The sequence below is a fragment of the Protopterus annectens genome, chromosome 1.part0 (genome assembly GCF_019279795.1).
Source record: "Protopterus annectens isolate FY-2018-M chromosome 1.part0, PAN1.0, whole genome shotgun sequence".
In the NCBI taxonomy this organism is placed as follows: Eukaryota; Metazoa; Chordata; order Ceratodontiformes; family Protopteridae; genus Protopterus; species Protopterus annectens.
Window position 1 is genome coordinate 233,378,314 of NC_056725.1, and position 18,375 is coordinate 233,396,688.

Consider the following 18,375-nt stretch of genomic DNA (forward strand, 5'->3'; position numbering starts at 1 on the left):
TAGCAAATCATTAATGGCATACCCATTTAAGGAATTGATTGTCAGTATTCAAACAAATAAAACATTCTGCAATAAAATGATAATTAAAATAAGTTGCCACAGAATTCAAAGAGATTTTAAGTCAAGTTCTCCAAGAAAAATCACACAAACACTATACGACTAAATATTAAATTAAGTACAATAAAGTTGTCAGTCTGACCTACCATACCAGTTTTGTCAGTCACACAAAAGCTGGATTTCCCTCATTATAACAGCAAAGATCAGTAGATTACAAAAAACAACAGGATTGTTTCACATAAATTCTAGATTGTCATCTCTGTAGTCTGTGTGAGTTTATAGCTGACTAGGTCCCTTGGGATGGCTAGAGTCTGCCTGTATAAAATCTGTCCCTTTCTAGCAACAAACAGTAAAAATTAGAGGTGAAACAACAAAATATAAATCAAAGTAAATCTTCCTGTCTACACTCTATCCATTTCTACCTACAAACACTGAAAACAGAGGTAAAATATAAAACATAAATCAGAATAAATCTTCACTTACTAGGCAATTGAACAGTCACAAACCAACACAGATGTGTTTCACATAAGGCCTGGGATTTATTAACACCTACACAAAGTGCACACTAAGCGTCCATTTTTCCGAGTGAACAGACAACTCAAGTACACCTTCTTCCTCCTAATTTTAGTTTTCTTACTGATTTTTCTTGCAACCTTAAATATCAAGGGGGGGTTCATAAATGTTACCACAAAGTACAGACTACATGTGCACTTATCTTTCTGAGTGACTAGAAAGCAGAAAAAATGTGGTAGGGATGTTCTTGAATACATATCTTGTTGTAGCTATTAATGAATCTGGTCGATAATCTAGATAAACCCTACACAAGTGAATTACATTGCAGTGAATAAGAAACAATGGCAAACTACTTTACAACTAAACCACAATGGAGGACAAATTATTATCCCAAGGATAACAATTCAAAGAGGGATATTCCAAGGTAATTCTTTGTCACCACTGCTGTTTTGCCTTGCCCTTAACTGATTAAGTCATTTGCTTAATAGATGAGGCAATGGTTAAGTTTTCAGCTTAACTTCCAGAAATCAGCTTTGTTTAAAGATATCTCACATTCTTTTTGTGAAAGATTTAAAACTGTATAGCTCATCAGACAGGGATGTAAAACCACAACTACAAGTGGTTAAAACTTTTTCAGATGACATAAGAATTACATTTTGTCTTGATAAATGTGTTAAAGCACAATTTATAAAAAGAAAACTGCAGTACCATGAAGCTATCAACATTGGACAGGAATGTGATATAAAGGAACTTGGATAGGAAATAGTGTATACATATTTGGAAATAGATAAAGGGCTGGCATTAAAACATGAACAAAGCCTAGTAAGGAATTCTTCAGAAGTCTAACAGCCAGATTCAATAAACCCTACATGGCTGTTTATACAATAGTGGGCTGTTTTGGATTCAGTAAGTGGCAGCAAGTAGTAAACACAGTATCATGCTAACTACAGCATAAGCAGCTGAATTATATGCTAATCAACTTATCCACAATGGAGGAGCTATTCAACAAACTATAAAGCAACCATGTAGACTCAGTGCTGGTTTTCCTTATGAATGAAGGTTTAATTCATGTGTATGTGCAACAGGCTGAAGTCTGTGCTGCTGCTGCTAATAGACCACAGCCAAAAAAGAGAAGAGTTTTCAGACCCTGGTTAACTTATCACAATCTGCATGAGGTGGAAATTGTAGAGCACTACAGCCTAGATAGAGACACACTACAGTATTTCTGCAACCTCTGCCATCCTCAACTCAGACCCAGGAGAACCTATACCAGTGGAGGCACACATCCCATCACATGACAAGGTCACCATAGCCAAAAGCAAGTGAAGAGTCCAAGGGGGAACCAGCAGCTGCTGTGGATGCAGGCAGATGTAGATGTGCTCAATATGCCCTCGCATTGACTAAGAGACAACACATAAAACACTCACTCACCACCTAAGGGGGCTAAAACCTTCCTCCTATGCACATACATATAGTAACATTGATGCCAGGCAACTCTCACAACCTTTACTGTTGCAACTTCTGGATTTACAAGTGCTGAACCTGGAGTGCATTGTGTAATAATGCAAATGAATGGCATATCCTTGCATGTTGTTACTTGGGATTGTATGCAAGTAAAAGGTGGGTGATTTGTACAGAAATGATTTTACATGTGGCAGTAGAGACTTATGTGACTATATGTGTCCTGTATCAAGTAATAGGCCTCAGGCATCAATGATTCATAAAGTCATACCTCTCAAAAGTAATGTTCTCAGTTTAGCACCATACTTTTGCACTGGAAAATCATTAAAGTGAGAAGTTAGAAAGTAGAGACACATTTCAGTTTCAGACTTAACAACCCTCACAAGATCGTTAACAACATTGATGCAAAAAATGGTTGCTTCTATCAACAGTCTAACTTTCTAAGACCAAAATACCTCAAAGGTAGAATTAGCAAACTGACAACACAAATGCAGATTTACTAAGGACTAAGTCAAATATGCACCCTGTGCATCACACACAAATGTTATGTATCCTGAATCCAAAATATAGAAAACAAGGATTAAGCATGGTTATCATCACTTGCACAGTGTGTTATGTGGGGCCCTAAGCTGACACAAAAGATTGGTGAGTATATGAGAGTAAGAAAAAGAAGCAGGCAGATATTTGAATAAAGTAACAAATGGCCAGTGAGACAAAATGATTTTTAAGTTTCACAGCTGAACCATGTAAGTGCTGTGTGTGCATCTGCATGTGTTCTCCAGGTGAAATTGGTGTGTGAGTGGCTGCATGAACACAGCAAAGCTCTGTGCTAGCTCTACATCTTGGTATGTTGGACAGGTGTGAGCCTTGAATGTAAAAGGTGCCAGTTCAGCACCGTCGTACCCAACCACAAAAAACCATGAGATGAGAACTGCCTCTACCACACTGGCCCATCCATGCTCATGGTCAGATGCACTGCTGCTACCCAAATGTGACTGATGTCTGCTGTACGAGTTCACCTCATGAGGATACCCAGGACCAGGACTCCATGGCCTGCCACTTCTAGGTGTGGACACTTCAACCACTGAGGGAGCAGTGGAAGTAGTGCCACTATGACAGCATAATCAGGCATGCCCACATTGGCTAACTGCAGATGATGTGACTAACCTATGCCTACGAGGATGCTGTCCCCCTCCCAGCAGACATTCTGTCACAGACACCACCCATTGCAATGTATCATTCATCTGATCCATTGAATCGGCAACATGGTGGAGGCAATCATGCATATCAACCTGTGCCACATCTACAACCCTATGCATTTATCTGGAGGACCTATTGGAACATACCTGTGCCATCCATGATGAACCTAAACTTACATTGAGTGGCACTGGAAGACACACCTGGATCAGGTGGAGAATGGACAACAGGCCTCTTCAAAGCACCCCTAACAACCCTCCTGTGTGGCACCTCACCCACATTTTGGCCAAGGCCAGAGTCAACAGGCACTGAAGCCTCAGTAGCTGCACTTCACTTCTCTCCCTCCACCTGTCCGATATCTGAGGGCTCATTGGAATGGGCTGGAGTAGGCCTACCAGCTTTGCCCAGTGGAATTACAGGAGATAGCTGAATGTCAACCATAGTATCATATTCAACATCTGCACCCCTCAACTATGCATCTGATTGGCCACCATCATCATCAGAGTGTGCTAGTACTCTGACATCAGGTGGTAAGTGTCTTATAGTAACACTGGCAGGATCATATTTGATAATAGGCGACAAACACAGGAAAAAATAATAGCTACACTGCTATAATCAAATCTGTGCTAACAAAGTAACAGTGGTGCCACTGCTACAGACAGTACAGCAATACACACAACAGTCCTGACACCCACCTCACACATATGGATAAAATTATATATTTCTTTGAACTGCTCATCACCACTGACAAAGAAGATATTTGGCTTACCATGTGCAGATGATGCTATGCTTCCCATGGACAATGGTCCTGGAAAAGTTAACAAAAGTTAATAACAACATCATCACAATTATCAGTAATACAGGGGGCTTAAAACCTGTTGCATTTTGTATGTCCATTAACTATACTTTCAAGAAGAACTTGGATGACAAGTCCAACCTAAGCCCATGTGTAATCAATCAGAATGTGTTGTTAACTGTAGCAATCTACAAGTCATCCCCAAACAAATTTATTGTTAAACAAAACTAATGTATTGCTGTCAATATTATACAATACAAGAGTACTTAATAACTGAGATACATAAGCCTACCTTGATGCTCCTCCTAGGACATACTTGTTGTCTCTGAAACAGTAGCACCAATGTTCAGGACATAATCTGAACTGTCTGGATCCCTGACAATGGACAGGAACTCTTCAGGCCCCCAGTACCCATCTGATCATGGTCCACTGCAGCTGGTTTTCACCATGCAGATAAGATCATGTCAGTAACCCTATGGCATACCTGATCATATGTCCTGCTGTGGCCACCTACCACCTTCACATCAGCAACTATCTGCTACCAAATTAGCATTCTACCTGATATATCTCCATGTCTCCTCTCAGATAGAAAGCCACCATGTCGAGTAAAAGCTTCCACAATGACCTGATTCTCAGGGTCACTGAAGAGAGGGTTTCAGGCATTGAGATGCCTGGGTGCCATAGTCCTAGATGACCTAAAACACAACAGAAGGATAATACTTATAAGTATCACATAACTAAAACAGTCCTGTTTTTCAGATAAAACTTGAAAGGTAGCAAGCATTTCACTATTACCCACTGGAGAAACAAAAAACAGTCAAGATGTTATAGGTTCATAGGTTCATAGGAGTGTACTAGGCTAATGGCCCTGGAGATTTTACAAGCTTAGCCCAAAAGATTCCCTGGCATCATGTTGCCCAGTGTTATTTACCAGTGCCCCTGTCTAGCAGGGGCACTGAAAAGATTTGCAGGGTGAATTTTCTATTTCCCATCCACTCGTCAAGATTTCTGTTGAAGAGGGCCATTGAGGTGCTCTGCTTCACATGTAAGGGAAGTCTAATCCAGAGCATGGGCAGTCTCTGGGTTAGGAACCTGTCCCTCCAACAAGTTCTGTTGATTGAGGTGATGAATTTGAGGTTGCTGACATGTGGCATAAAGGGATTAGGATTTCTTTAGATGTAGCAAATCTAACAGTGCTGAGTCTGACATGGCTTTGTAGGTCAAGCAGAGATTGCCTCTAAGTAGGTGATATGTTACTGAGAAGAGTTGGAGGTTTTTTTAGTCTTTCCACATAGGGCAAGAGTTTAAGGCCTAGGATCTTTTTAGTGAGATATCTTTGCAGTCTTTCTAGTTGTTGCATGTGTCTAGTGAGGTACACGCTGAATTGGGCATTGTACTATATAACTGGTCTAATGAGGGAAGAGTAGAGAGAGACAATGGCCTCTTTCTTCCTGGAGTCAATGTGACATTTACCTGTTCTCTTATTGAAATATAAAAACAGGAATTGTATGGTTGTAACATATTACATTCACACATAAATCAAAGCTGGATACAAAATAAGGATAGTAACAATAGCAACATACCCTTGTTTGTACGAAAACAGAAATGCAATTTTGCTCCCCCCCAAAAGAACAGGTAAATGACACATTTTGCTAACAAACCATCAGTGAAATGCTAAAAGTGCTATTAAATGAACTGTCCCTGAAACACGCCTACAGATTTAACACAGAACATTCCATTTTAAGCTATTGCCAATCATGTTTACCTGTGGCCAGCACTCCTCTAGAGGTGTGTATTGTGGATTTTAGAAAGCTAACACCCCTGTGTCATTGACAATATAGGACATTTACCATTTCAAGGAAATAACAATATTAGAGTGTACACAGAAAAACTGTTGTAACATTAGCACTTGGGATGACAGTTAATAAGGCTGTGCATCTGAGAAACTGAAATGCCCTGACAAACATGTCCATGCCTTCAGTACACGTCTAAGTAATGTATGCAGATAAAATTAACATTTGCTAATGCAGATATATATTAACATATTTTTCTTAATGACATTACAGCATGTGCACTATATAGCTGAAAAATGTAACCATACCATGTAAAGGTCAGTAGTCTTCTGTACAGATATCCCAAAGTAATAGCCTCTCCTGTGTTCTCCACATAAACAAGTCTCCTCACCTTCAGGTTCCCTATCTACATGGTTGCCTTTTTATGGTGATGATTCAGAGCTGTGAACATGGTGAAGATGCAAATCAGGTGTGAACCCATTATAATTGCTGAATTCCAAATACTTGGCTCTGTGTATCTAATGTAAACATAGTGCAGGCACTCGTGACTCCCTCTGTGTTTGTTGCTAATTGATTGCAACTGTGAATTATTACTAGCAGGGAGAAGGAAAACACAACAGCGATGCAGACTGCCCTACCTCCAGTAGGTGTGTCAGATTAGACTTACAAAGTGTAAAAATAATTTTATCAAGGTCTGAAATGTAAGTAAACAGCACACATTGCACAGTTTCTATTCAGTAACATCCAACCTCCCCTTCATTTGTTGAGAAATGTATATTATTGTCATTTAATATCCTCACATATTTTAAGGATACAATTTACAATGCCCTGCAGACTTCATGTCTTAGATTACTAGTCAGATAAGACAAGAATGGGAAGAATGAGCAACAAACGCAGAGAGATAAGACAGAGCTGCATTTTTGCAAGCAATAGTCATAAATGGTCATGTGATCAGTCACTGCACTACATTCAAAATTAATACGTGTACAAATAACTGTCATATGGTTTGTTAGTTCTGTGGATGATGTTGCAGTTGGTTGTATGCAGAATGATTTAATTTCCCTGCTGCAAAGCTGGCTGTGTGGCAAAGAGGGATAAGACACCCTTACTCTGTACTGAAGGTTCATTGGAGTGAGAGTTCAAATCCAGACCCATGTAAAATTATTTCATATGCTAACAAACATTTTGTAGTGTTTATTTCACAGACTGCTTTTCTTCATTTCAACTACTTTTCCCTTTTTTATTTTTATTTGTTTTTATTTTTTGCCAGTGTTTTTTCACAGTATGTGGCTTAGCACAAGCAAATGAAATGGAAAAACACACGACTGTCAGGTTTAGTTGTACTTATCTAGTTTGTGTGACACAGCAGTGTGCAAACCTGGATAATGGCCCACACAGAAAGCATACAGGACACCTGCAGAGAGGGCATCTCTAAAAGGTTAAAGGTCAAAAGGATACATTGTTGCAATTTTTGCATTCCATTGAGCAATGCCCCTAAGCAGTATCACACAGCAGTTAGCAAAGCTCCGCAACACCTGCATCCATTGAACACATGCAGACAGGATGCAGGCAATCAGTAACTGAAAATGGATACATTCAATTAATTCTGTGGAGCATCACGTAAATATGCTAAGCTACATTATAAGGCAGTTAACACACAAAACTGAAAAATGAATAGAAAATTGTGGAAATGTCATGTAACAACTCCTGTGGCAGCAGGTGTAAGTATGGGGCTGTAATACAGATGATCATGGGTTCTAACACAGGGATTGCAACATATTTTTAAAGTTGTGACAGTCCAGTTTATAGCAATGAACAGATGTATTTCAACATTCTTATGACCATAGGTGTCAGTCTTGGGTTGCCATGCACCTGGTCTTTGGTTATAATACAGGACATTCTAGACACTTTTACTGTTGTTCCAATTCCCCTTATATTCAATATCACTTATAACAGTTTAAATAGTGGAGCTTATATGAATTATATGTATGAGGGATAAGACACCCTTATTGTGTTTTCAGATGTATGACTGTGGGTATACTGTCTACTATATTTCTGTAAGTATTTTTCTATTATCTGGACTTGGACAGCCTTTACACTTAAATAAGACTTCTACGCAACTGAATCTATATACAAGAACCTTGTCAGGTCACATACATACTGGGTTAACACCTCAAACTGTCAACAGTTTTTATGACTGATTCATGACTATATCTGAGCAGCACTTCTTTTGTGGTAAAGATGGAAAATCACCAGTGTGGAAGAAAATGTTTTGCCCGTTATGCATAGGTTTGAATCCCAGACTTTAAAAATCAAATTTATCAGTGTATAAATACAAAGCAAAAATGTGTCAGGTCATGACATTTCTGCCCCTAGTGCATGTTTGCAAAGTTAACTCACCTAATAGTCACCTTCCACATTTAAAAAAATATTTCTAACCTACAGTAGCAAATGCCCTTCAAACTACTACCAGGTATAAGATTAACCTTCCACTTTCAAAAATTGCTTTCCTCCCTGCTTGTCACTATTGCTCTCTGTTTAACATCACACAAATACAGTTGGCATCATTGTTCAGGTTTGGACACTACCAGTAAATGTAATAACAGGAACTGGTGGCAAATCATTAGTTGACATTGCTCTGGTTCTAGTATTAGACATGTTTGGTGTTAGAGGAGGTGGTGGTCAGTTTAGGGCACAGAGGTGGGGATGTTCAGGAGTCCAGGATGTTTATCAGAGTCCTGGTAAAATGCCACAGCCAAAGGCTTCTGCAGGGGACTATTTCAGCTCCCAGTACAAGTCTAAGGCATGGAGTAGTTTGGCTAAGACTGTATCCACTATGACTGTCTATGTCCACTCTGACACTATATCTATACACACTGAGTAGAGTGGAGGAGGGGCATTGACTACAACTCTGATCTGAGATATATAAGTATCCTGTTTTTTTGGCTTATATATATTAATTATTGTTTCTAGCAATTTATATATAGCACTTTTTATTGCCTGCTGCATAGTTTTTACTGCATTTTATTGCTATTAACTAATCTGCATGGAAAACTGATTTGTTTGCAGTTAAAAGCAATCTGTAGAGTCTCTTTGCTCCTTTATCTGTTTAAAAACTTTCATTTTGTGGCTCACTGCTGTCATAAAGATTTCTGTAGTGTTTACTGTCTAAAGAGTGTAGGCTAATAGCTTTAGTATTGGTACCCACCTTGCCTGTTGGTGTCTTGTTGTTATACTTGACGGCTTTGCAGTTGCCCGTCCCTACTGTAAATTTGATCTGGGATACTCCTCCCAGTCTAGTGTCATTAGCTCATTCTACCTAATACAAAGGGAACATCTGAGAAGGCCTTCTGTTCCTCCTTTCTCCCTTTCTAAAAAAAGAATTGCCTGAATCTCCTTGTGTTCTGATTGTGCTTCTCAAACATTTTGGAAATATAGAGTATATTTTAGTGCATTTATTATAACTGTATTTGCCCTAATATTGCTGCAGCTCAAGTGCTCTAGGTTGCACTGCATCTGAATTGTTTGTGTGTTTTAGCTGCTTTTCTGTATATACAGACTTCTCTGTATATGTAGACTAGCTACTTATTCTGCTGTATTACTGCCTCTTAAATCATTTTTCAGTTGTGCACTTGCCTTGCTTCATTTAAAAAGTTTTAAATTGCGAATTTTGTAGAATTTTAATTGCATTTACTGTTTAGGACTTCACACTCAAGTGTGTTAGCCTTTTCTGTGTTTATTTACTGTATTATTGTATTGTTTAGCCTGTTTTAACAAAAAAAAATACTATCTTGTTTGCTCCTTTCCCACATTTCCTAGCCAGTCCAGATCCCAGGCTTGGCTTGTCTCAGGACTTTATTTTCTGTTTTCAGAGCTATCCAGACCTTGCTGTGGTAGAGGGAAGTCCTACAGCTTACTAGTGGGAGTGGTGAGCATTGTACTGCCTATCTATCACTAGAGGAATTGTTTCCAGCTCTGAAATTGTAATTTTATTAGCCTTTTTGGGCTGATTTCTATCCCTTTCAACTTTCTGGCTTATATATGTGTGTGTTTGCACATTTTTTGCATCATACAGCACAGTGAAGCTACAGTTAAAATATTCCAGGTGCCAGAAAGTCTGCTCTTCACATTTTCCCTGGTTTCTCAGTAGTAGCACTAAAATCTGAACCCCTGTGACTAGCACTTGCTCAAAAACCTGCTGGAAAGCACTAGGAAGCCTGAAACTGATACAAGCACTTAACTCTCCTTGTCAATAAGGAGAAATTAATCGTAGGCGCTAAACAGCCTATAATTGCAAAGTACCTTGTAAAGGTTAGGGAAAACGGCTCTTATACTTTACAAAAAAGCACCTAAACTGGCATGTCCAAGGGTCAGCTTTCGGTGATTTCTCCTGTCCACCTGGTGAATATGGGCATACTGGGACAATGTGGCAACTGCCTCATGTACACAGACAACCCTCTCCTCCTACCACCCAACACTACAACCTGCGAGAGATGAACTTACATAGCCAAACTGGAAGCAAAGCTCTCTCTAGCCAAGATTGTGCTAGACAGTCAAGAGGGGAAGGTTAACACCTGCACTACACCTCAAGCAACTCATAGCCCTTCAAATCCCATACCATCAACACCCACACATAGCAACACTAAACCTACATATGTGGAGGCCCTTAACATTAAACTGCCCAAGCAACAAGGACCTCCGAAGCTGAAATGCAAGCACCAGTCACAACCAAAGTGACACATAGCTCACTACACCAGAATGCCACCCAACAGCCCCTAAGACCAGACAATGTACCCAACACTTTAGTCATAGGTGACTTTATAGTCAGGTACACTGATGTCCCGCTCACCAGGCCGAACAAGGAGAAAATTACAGTCAGCTGCCTGTCGGTTGCCAGGATTCACCACATAACGCATGCACTCAAGTACTCCACAACAAGTACAAATATGACTCTGTCATTTTCCATGCTGGAGTGAATGACTTGAGACGTACCTCCCTGGACTACATTAAAAGAGACATGGAAGAGCTCTCAGATCATGTGGCTCAGGCAGGTATGACCCTAGCCCTGAGTAGCATCCTGCCTTCAACCAGAATGATACCACAGTATAAGGACAAAATGATTGACTTCAACAATTGGCTAAGCTTCTGGTGTCATTCAAAGGGGATCCAGTATCTGTCTGCCTAGGAAGACATGATCGACAAACCACGATGCTTTGCCAGAGATGGTCTGCACCTGTCACCCCTAGGATTCAGGTTAATGGCTAAAGCTCTTGCTACCCCTATAGTGCCATTTTTAGACAAGGTTCAAAGGATGAAACCACCACTGTAACAGATACAAGCATGTAAAATCTGAAGGTAATGCTACTCAATGCTAGAAGTCTAAACCTCAAAATGCACTCTCTCAAGGCACTCCTAAAAATGGTGAACATCGATATCTCTGCATTAACTGAGACCTGGTTCAAGGCTCCAGAGAGCACCCCTGCAATACCAGGCTACAACTCTTACCACACTTTTCGGACACAAAAGCAAGACCGAAACACTAAAGGTGGAGGAGTGTCCATATTCACCAAGGATATTCACACCTTCAGGCTAGTTGCCCAACACAATGCATTTGAAATTCTCCAGATGCAACTAACACTAGGTAGGACTGCAATCCAAATTGTAGCTTGCTACAGATCCCCCACCATGCCCCAGGATTCTCACTACACCTTTCTAAACATACTGGAAAATATTAAAATACAACCAAACACCCTAATACTGGGTGATTTCAACTACCTTGCCATTAACTGGGAAAACTACTTGGGTACCAACTCCTTTTCCAACAGTTCTTGGAATTCATGAATTACAACGCCCTGGATTAACTAATCCATGTCCCACCAGGGGCTCCAATATCCTAGATCTGGTCATTACCAACATGGGAGATAGATGCTCTACACCAGTGGTCACTCCTTCATTGGTCAGGTCTGACCATAAGCAAATCACCCTTGACATTCACATCCCATCCCCAGTAAGGAAACCTCCTTAAAAAACTTCTCCAAAGCCAACTTCATGCTACTGAAGTCAGAAGTGACAAATTCATGACACCCATGCAGACGGGATCTGAAAGTTCGACTGCAGAATCCTACACTAAGGCACTGTATGAGCACATCCACTCATGCATGAATTGTGCCATCCCAAATAGAACCAAGATGCTCTCCTCCAAAAAAGGAAGCCAATCTGGTGATCTCCTGCTATAAACAAACTATACAACAGAAGGAAAAAAACTGTTGCAGAAAAGAGGAAAATCCCAGGATGCAAAAAACTCCCTCACCAGCCTCATTAAGAAACTGAGATCCCTCAAAAAATTCTCAAAAGCTAGTTATGAAAATAAAATTGCCAAAGATTCCAAAGACAACCACAAGGCATTCTATAATTATGTCAAGAATCTAAATGGCAATGCTCTGATCTGCTCTGTGCTACAATAAAATGGCATTAAATATACTGATCCCAAGGATATTGCCAATATCCTGGCAGATCTATTTAGTGCCAACCTCACCCCCCCTCTCACTCCCTAAAGGGCCCATCTCAATACCAAAAGATTGCCAAATTCCGGTAACCACGACCACATAGGTAGAAACCGCACTCTCCAAAGCTAAGAATATGGCATCCATGGGACCAGATGACATCCCAGGCTGTGTACTACATGAACTACAAAATGAACTGGCACCTCACCTAAGTGTCATGTTTAATCATAGCCTCACCTCAGGCTTCATGCCCACTGAGTGGTGCACAGCTACAGTTATTCCACTCCACGAGGGGGGATCCACCTTGGATCCCGGGAACTACCGTCCCATCAGTTTGATGAGCCTGATCTGCAAGGACATGGAATGCATTATCATGGAACTAATAAACAAAGACATTGGCAACCTTCAAACACTGGACCCCACCCAGTTTGGGTTTGTGAAGGGCCAATCTTGTCTTCTGAACCTGATTGACTTCTTTGAATCAGTCTCCAGAGCTGTGGACAAGGGTAAAGTGGTCCACACAGCCTATCTGGACCTTTCCAAGGCATTCAACACCATCCCCCACTCTGGAATCATAGATAAACTTACTAAGCTGGGCATAAATCCCTACATTACTCGATGGGTTGCCAACTGGCTTACTGACAGAACCCAGACTGTAAAAGTAGCCGACTCCAAATCCAGCTCCAGACAAGTGACAAGTGGAGTACCTCAGAGTTCAGTCCTGGGACCTCTCTTGTTTGGCATCTACTTCTCTGAAGTACAGGCTAACACTAAGGGACTCTGGCTAACAAAGTTAGCAGATGACTGCAAACTGGGAGCCATTATTGAATCCCCAAATGATGTGGATATTCTACAAAAGGGCCTTACAGAAACAGATGCCTTGTGCCAGAGCCATGGGCTCAAGCATAATGCCAAGAAATGTATAGTTATCCCCTTTGGAAAAAAACATGTACCCATGAATTACCACATAGGTGGCAGTACACTAAACATCAAAAGTGTGATGAGAGACTTAGGGACACAGGTGGACAGTGGTCTCACCTTCGATAACCACATCGCCACAACAGTCAGGAAATTCTTCTATGAGGCACACCTCATCACTAAGGGCTTTTCATCCAGAAAAAAGGAGGTCATTGTCCCACTGTACTCATCCCTCATTAGACCCATTATAGAGTATAATGCCCCATTTGCTATGTACCTCACAAGACATCTGCAACAGCTGGAAAGGCCAAAGAAATACCTCACTAAAAGAATCACAGGCCTAAAGCAGATGCCATATGCTGACCGTCTAAAAAAACTCCAGCTATACTCTGTGGCATATCGTCTACTAAGAAGCGATCTCTGCTTAACATACAAGGCCATGTCAAACCCTGAGCTGTTAGACATGCTCCACTTAAAGAAATCCCAATCCCTCAGAGCCACAAGCTCCAGGGATCTAAACCTTGTCATCACAATGAACAAAACATGCTGGAGGGATAAGTTCCTGACCCAGAGACTCCCCATACTCTGGAATAGACTACCCATACATGTCAAGCAGAGCACCTCCTTGGCCCTCTTCAAAAGGAACCTTGATGATTGGATGGGAGATAGGAAATTCACCTTGGGGATCATGTCAGTCGCCCTGCTAGATAGGGGTCCAGGGAAGTAAATATTGTGGGAAGTAATATCCAGGGAATTGTTATGGCTAGGCTTGTATAGGCCCTAGGGCTGATAGCCTTCTACCAACCTATGAACCTATGAACCTATGACTGGCATCACACTCACTGGAAAACAGTGTATGCACCATTTCAATGACCTACAAAGGTGCAAGAGGGATACGCTCAACCAGTGGTTGACTGAATTTCAAACTGGCGACATCCCACAGCTATATAAGTATACTACTAAAAAGAGTATTTTTAATACATAGAAAGCTACATGTAGGCAAGACTGGTATGCGGAATGCTCTTCTGTTTTTTTTTTCTGTTCTTTCAACAGCTAATGCTGAAAAAGAGTTTAATTGCCAGGCTCTTGCTGATCAGCTGGAGAGACTGAGGGAAGCAAGTGGTATGTATGCAACACAAAAGAAGTATTGTTGCAGCTTTAAAAGTTAAAGTAGATTTTGGGGTTTTCTATACAGTACTAGCAAATTGAGCATGCGTATCCTACCTGTAAAAGCAAGTATGCATGCATTAGTCTGTAGCACAAACCAACTTTAGGAGTCAAGTGTAAGACTGTAGTCAGAGGTTGTGGGCTCATATATCATAAGTAACAACTATACAGTACTGTATTTCATTAATAATGTTACATAAATTAAACTGTATACAAGTGACATAAATACCCTACTGTTAACTGTAACCTGTATAACTGGACCAAGCAAATGTGCAATAAATGCACATTTCAAGGATTACTTTGAGCAATCTGTAGTTATAGTTTGTAGTTGTTAGGATGTATGCTTAAATGTACTACTTCAGATAAAATAGTCGCATAATTGTGATAATACATTGTATGTTACATATGATGGTACTAATTTTATCTATTTTTTTCTCTCACTCCAACCCTTCTTTCTTTTTTTTATTTTTTATTATGTGTCATCAAAATGTCTCCATGTCATCCATCTGTAACAAATCACTAAATGCTTCACAGCACAGTGAAGTAGGCCAGCCCCAGTTGATCAGCCTGTCCCCTGCACCAGCTCCAGCACTGATGCCCAACACATCTGGGACCCAATCTGGAAGCACTGCCTCTGCTGCTCCTGCACTACCTGCACCCTTAGGTAGTAATCCCCCAGCAGCTGGTGCTATGGTACTCTCCCAGAGCAGTGGCACAGGTGGGGATTTTATCACCCACAAGGAGACACCAGGTTTGGTGCATAGGGTTGTGCACCACACCATTGGTGTATGCCTATGCTGCATGGACAGGATGCTCTCCCTCATAGTCTGTAGGAGGAGAAGACATCAAGCACTCCAGTCGTCAAGTGGAATAAGAGGACAGTGATGACAGTCCAGTGAGTGAGGACTAGATTCACACTGTCTCTATGTTTGATGAACATCAGCCTGGGTTACCCCTCCCTCACACCAATCATGATGTCGCCCAACCTTTTATGTCCCTCACCATCCCCGTGTCTTATTTTGCTTGTCTTGTTTGTTTGCATTTGCTTCCTCACCTACAAAACTTACCTGACGCAGAAATATGAATGCCCCTTATCCAGCATTCCTCTCTTACTGAATTAAAAAAAAAATGGACATCTGCCCCCAAAAAAAAAGAAATCATGCCATACATAGCTTTCCATTTCACACACATGTTCTACTTGACACACTTGATTCAGTCCAGTTGGCTATGCAACATTATTACATTGTTGCCACTCCTCTTTCTGGAGGTGACAGTCCAAATTCAGCTAGTATTCTGCATATATTTTCTGTTTACACTGTTGAAGAAATGGATATATGTTTTTTTCCTACATTCGTCCTGCACATTCCTGTATTGCTTTCCCTTTGTTGTTCCGCATGCTTGCTGCTCATTTCACCACTTTCCTATCTACCCCATTTTAACACCTATAATATGGTCAAAAAATAGAATCACATGCAACACACATCAATACCAAAAAAGCAATATGGATCCCATCACCTTTTGGCCTCTGGGTTTGCATGAAATTTGGCTTCTTGTACCAATGCCAAGTGATGGTGAGCAGCTCTACAATGCTGCAGTTACTTCCGCTCAGTGCCACTTATCCCACTGAGCTATCTCAAGACACAGTAACACATGCTAAATGTACAATAAAGAATAATATCATTGCATTATCATTGTTTATTTAAAAGTATTAGATACACCTGGATTAAAATCCAGTATCATCTGGGCTCAAAAACAAATGCGTTAATGCATTTACACCTACTGCCACAGATTCACCTAAGCAGCAGGTGTGTTTCATACACTCAGTACTAACTCTTAGAATTTTAGCAATGACCCAGTATTTGTGCACTGCTTAACTATGTGCATACAGGGAAAATAATGTAAATGCGTATCTTGCATGTGCAAACACTTCGCCTGCAATCGCACAAACTAACTGCTCACTGTTGAGCTATGCAAAGTAAATATTAGCATGTATTAGTGCTGTTTACTGTCCATTTATTCTTCATGCCATGAAACTACATGTGGAAACATAAAATGAGTGCCCTTTCTAAGAATACGTCACATATTTACAATGCAGCCATGTGTTACCTCCCCCATGCACTGCAACCCTGATCTCTCAGTAGTTGTTCACATATATATTGACTACACTACATAAATTAAGAACAAATGTGTGATATGCAATGCACATCAATCTGCTAACATGCTGAACTAGAACTATCTTCACAGTTGAACATGCCTACATATCCATTTCATGCAGGCCTACCAAAGTCTTCTTTCTAACATTCACTGCTGATGTTATCCACTATAAGTTGTCCCACAGATTTGTAAAAGTCAGACTTGTACCATGGCATTTGCATAAAGTACTGAGCTCTGTAGTTTACTGTATGTACTTAGAGAAAAGAGGATTCTGTTCTCACTGCAGTCAACTGGTGTGTGTTTATTTGTGTGTGTGTGTGTGTGTGTGTGTGTGTGTGTGTGTGTGTGTGTGTGTGTGTGTGTGTGTGTGTGTGTGTGTGTGTGTGTGTGTGTGTGTGTGTGTGTGTGTGTGTGTGTGTGTGTGTGTGTGTGTATGTGTGTTTGTGCACTTGCTTGACATTAGAGAGAGCCTTTTACACCAGCATGTGGGACACTGCTACTACCATATTCTCCTCACCAGACACTGCTGATGTCATCACCTATAAAGTATTGTCTGAGACCCACCAAATCAGACTTGAGCTGTGGCGCTTGCTTAAATACAAAGTTCTGCAGTCCACATACTTGGATAGGTAGGGGTTCTGTTCTCACGGCAGTCAACTGGGGTGTGTGTGTGTTTGTGCACTTGCTTGACATTAGAGAGAGGCTTTTACATCAGCATGATGAACACTACTATTACCATATTCTCCTCACCTGACATTGCTTATGTCATCACCTATATCTGACATGTGGATGTTTATAGGTTCATAGGTTCATACTAGGCTATCTGCCCTGGGACAATTATAAGCCTATCCTGATTCTGTATGGCTTACGCCACCCCTTGATTTGAGTATACTGTGCCCTTTTTTAGGTTTAGTTTACTGTGCCTCTGTCTAATAGTGACACGGGAGTAATCCCTGGGACAAACCTATGATCCCCCATCCACCTATCGAGATTCTTCTTGAAGAGATTCAGTGAGGTGCTCTGCCTCACATGAACTGGAATTCTATTCCAGAGCGAAGGGAGACTCTGGGTTATGAACCTGTCCCTCCAGCAAGTTCTATTTATTTCTGTGCTGAGGTTCAAGTCCCTCGAGCGTGTGGCTCTAAGGGATTTAGATTTACTGAGGTGGAGCATGTCCATTAATTCTGGATTTGACATAGCTTTGTATGTCAGGCATAGATCGCCTCAAAGTAGGTGGTATGCAACTGAGTAGAGCTGGAGTTTTTTTAACCGAGCAGCATATGGCATCTGTTTGAGACCCTTGATCCTCTTGGTGAGATACTTTTGGGGTCTTTCTAATTGCTGCAGGTGTTGGGTAAGGTACATCCCAAAAGGGGCATTGTATTCTATGATGGGCCTGATGAGGGATGAATAAAGGGGCACGATTACCTCTGTTGATCTAGATGTGAAACCCTTCGTGATGAGGTGGGCTATGTAGAAGGTCTTTCTAACCACTTTGGCAATGTGGTTTTCAAAGGAGAGATTGCTATCAAATTGGGTCCCCAGGTCCTACTTTCTCTGTACTTAATGGGTTTCTGCCTATGTGGTAATTTGTGGGCACATTGTTTTTGCCAAAGGGTATGACTATACATTGTGCACTTTTCCCACTAGGGCAGGGTCAAAGACTCGCCTGGAGGCCAGGCAGAAGTTACCTCATCCCATATAATACAGATTACAGTGTCATGGCTTTCAGTCTATCCACATGCATCATGACATGGTTTGTAGGCCCTCTGTTTTATTGGTGAGAACCCCCTGTGGTCTCTCCAACTGCTGCATG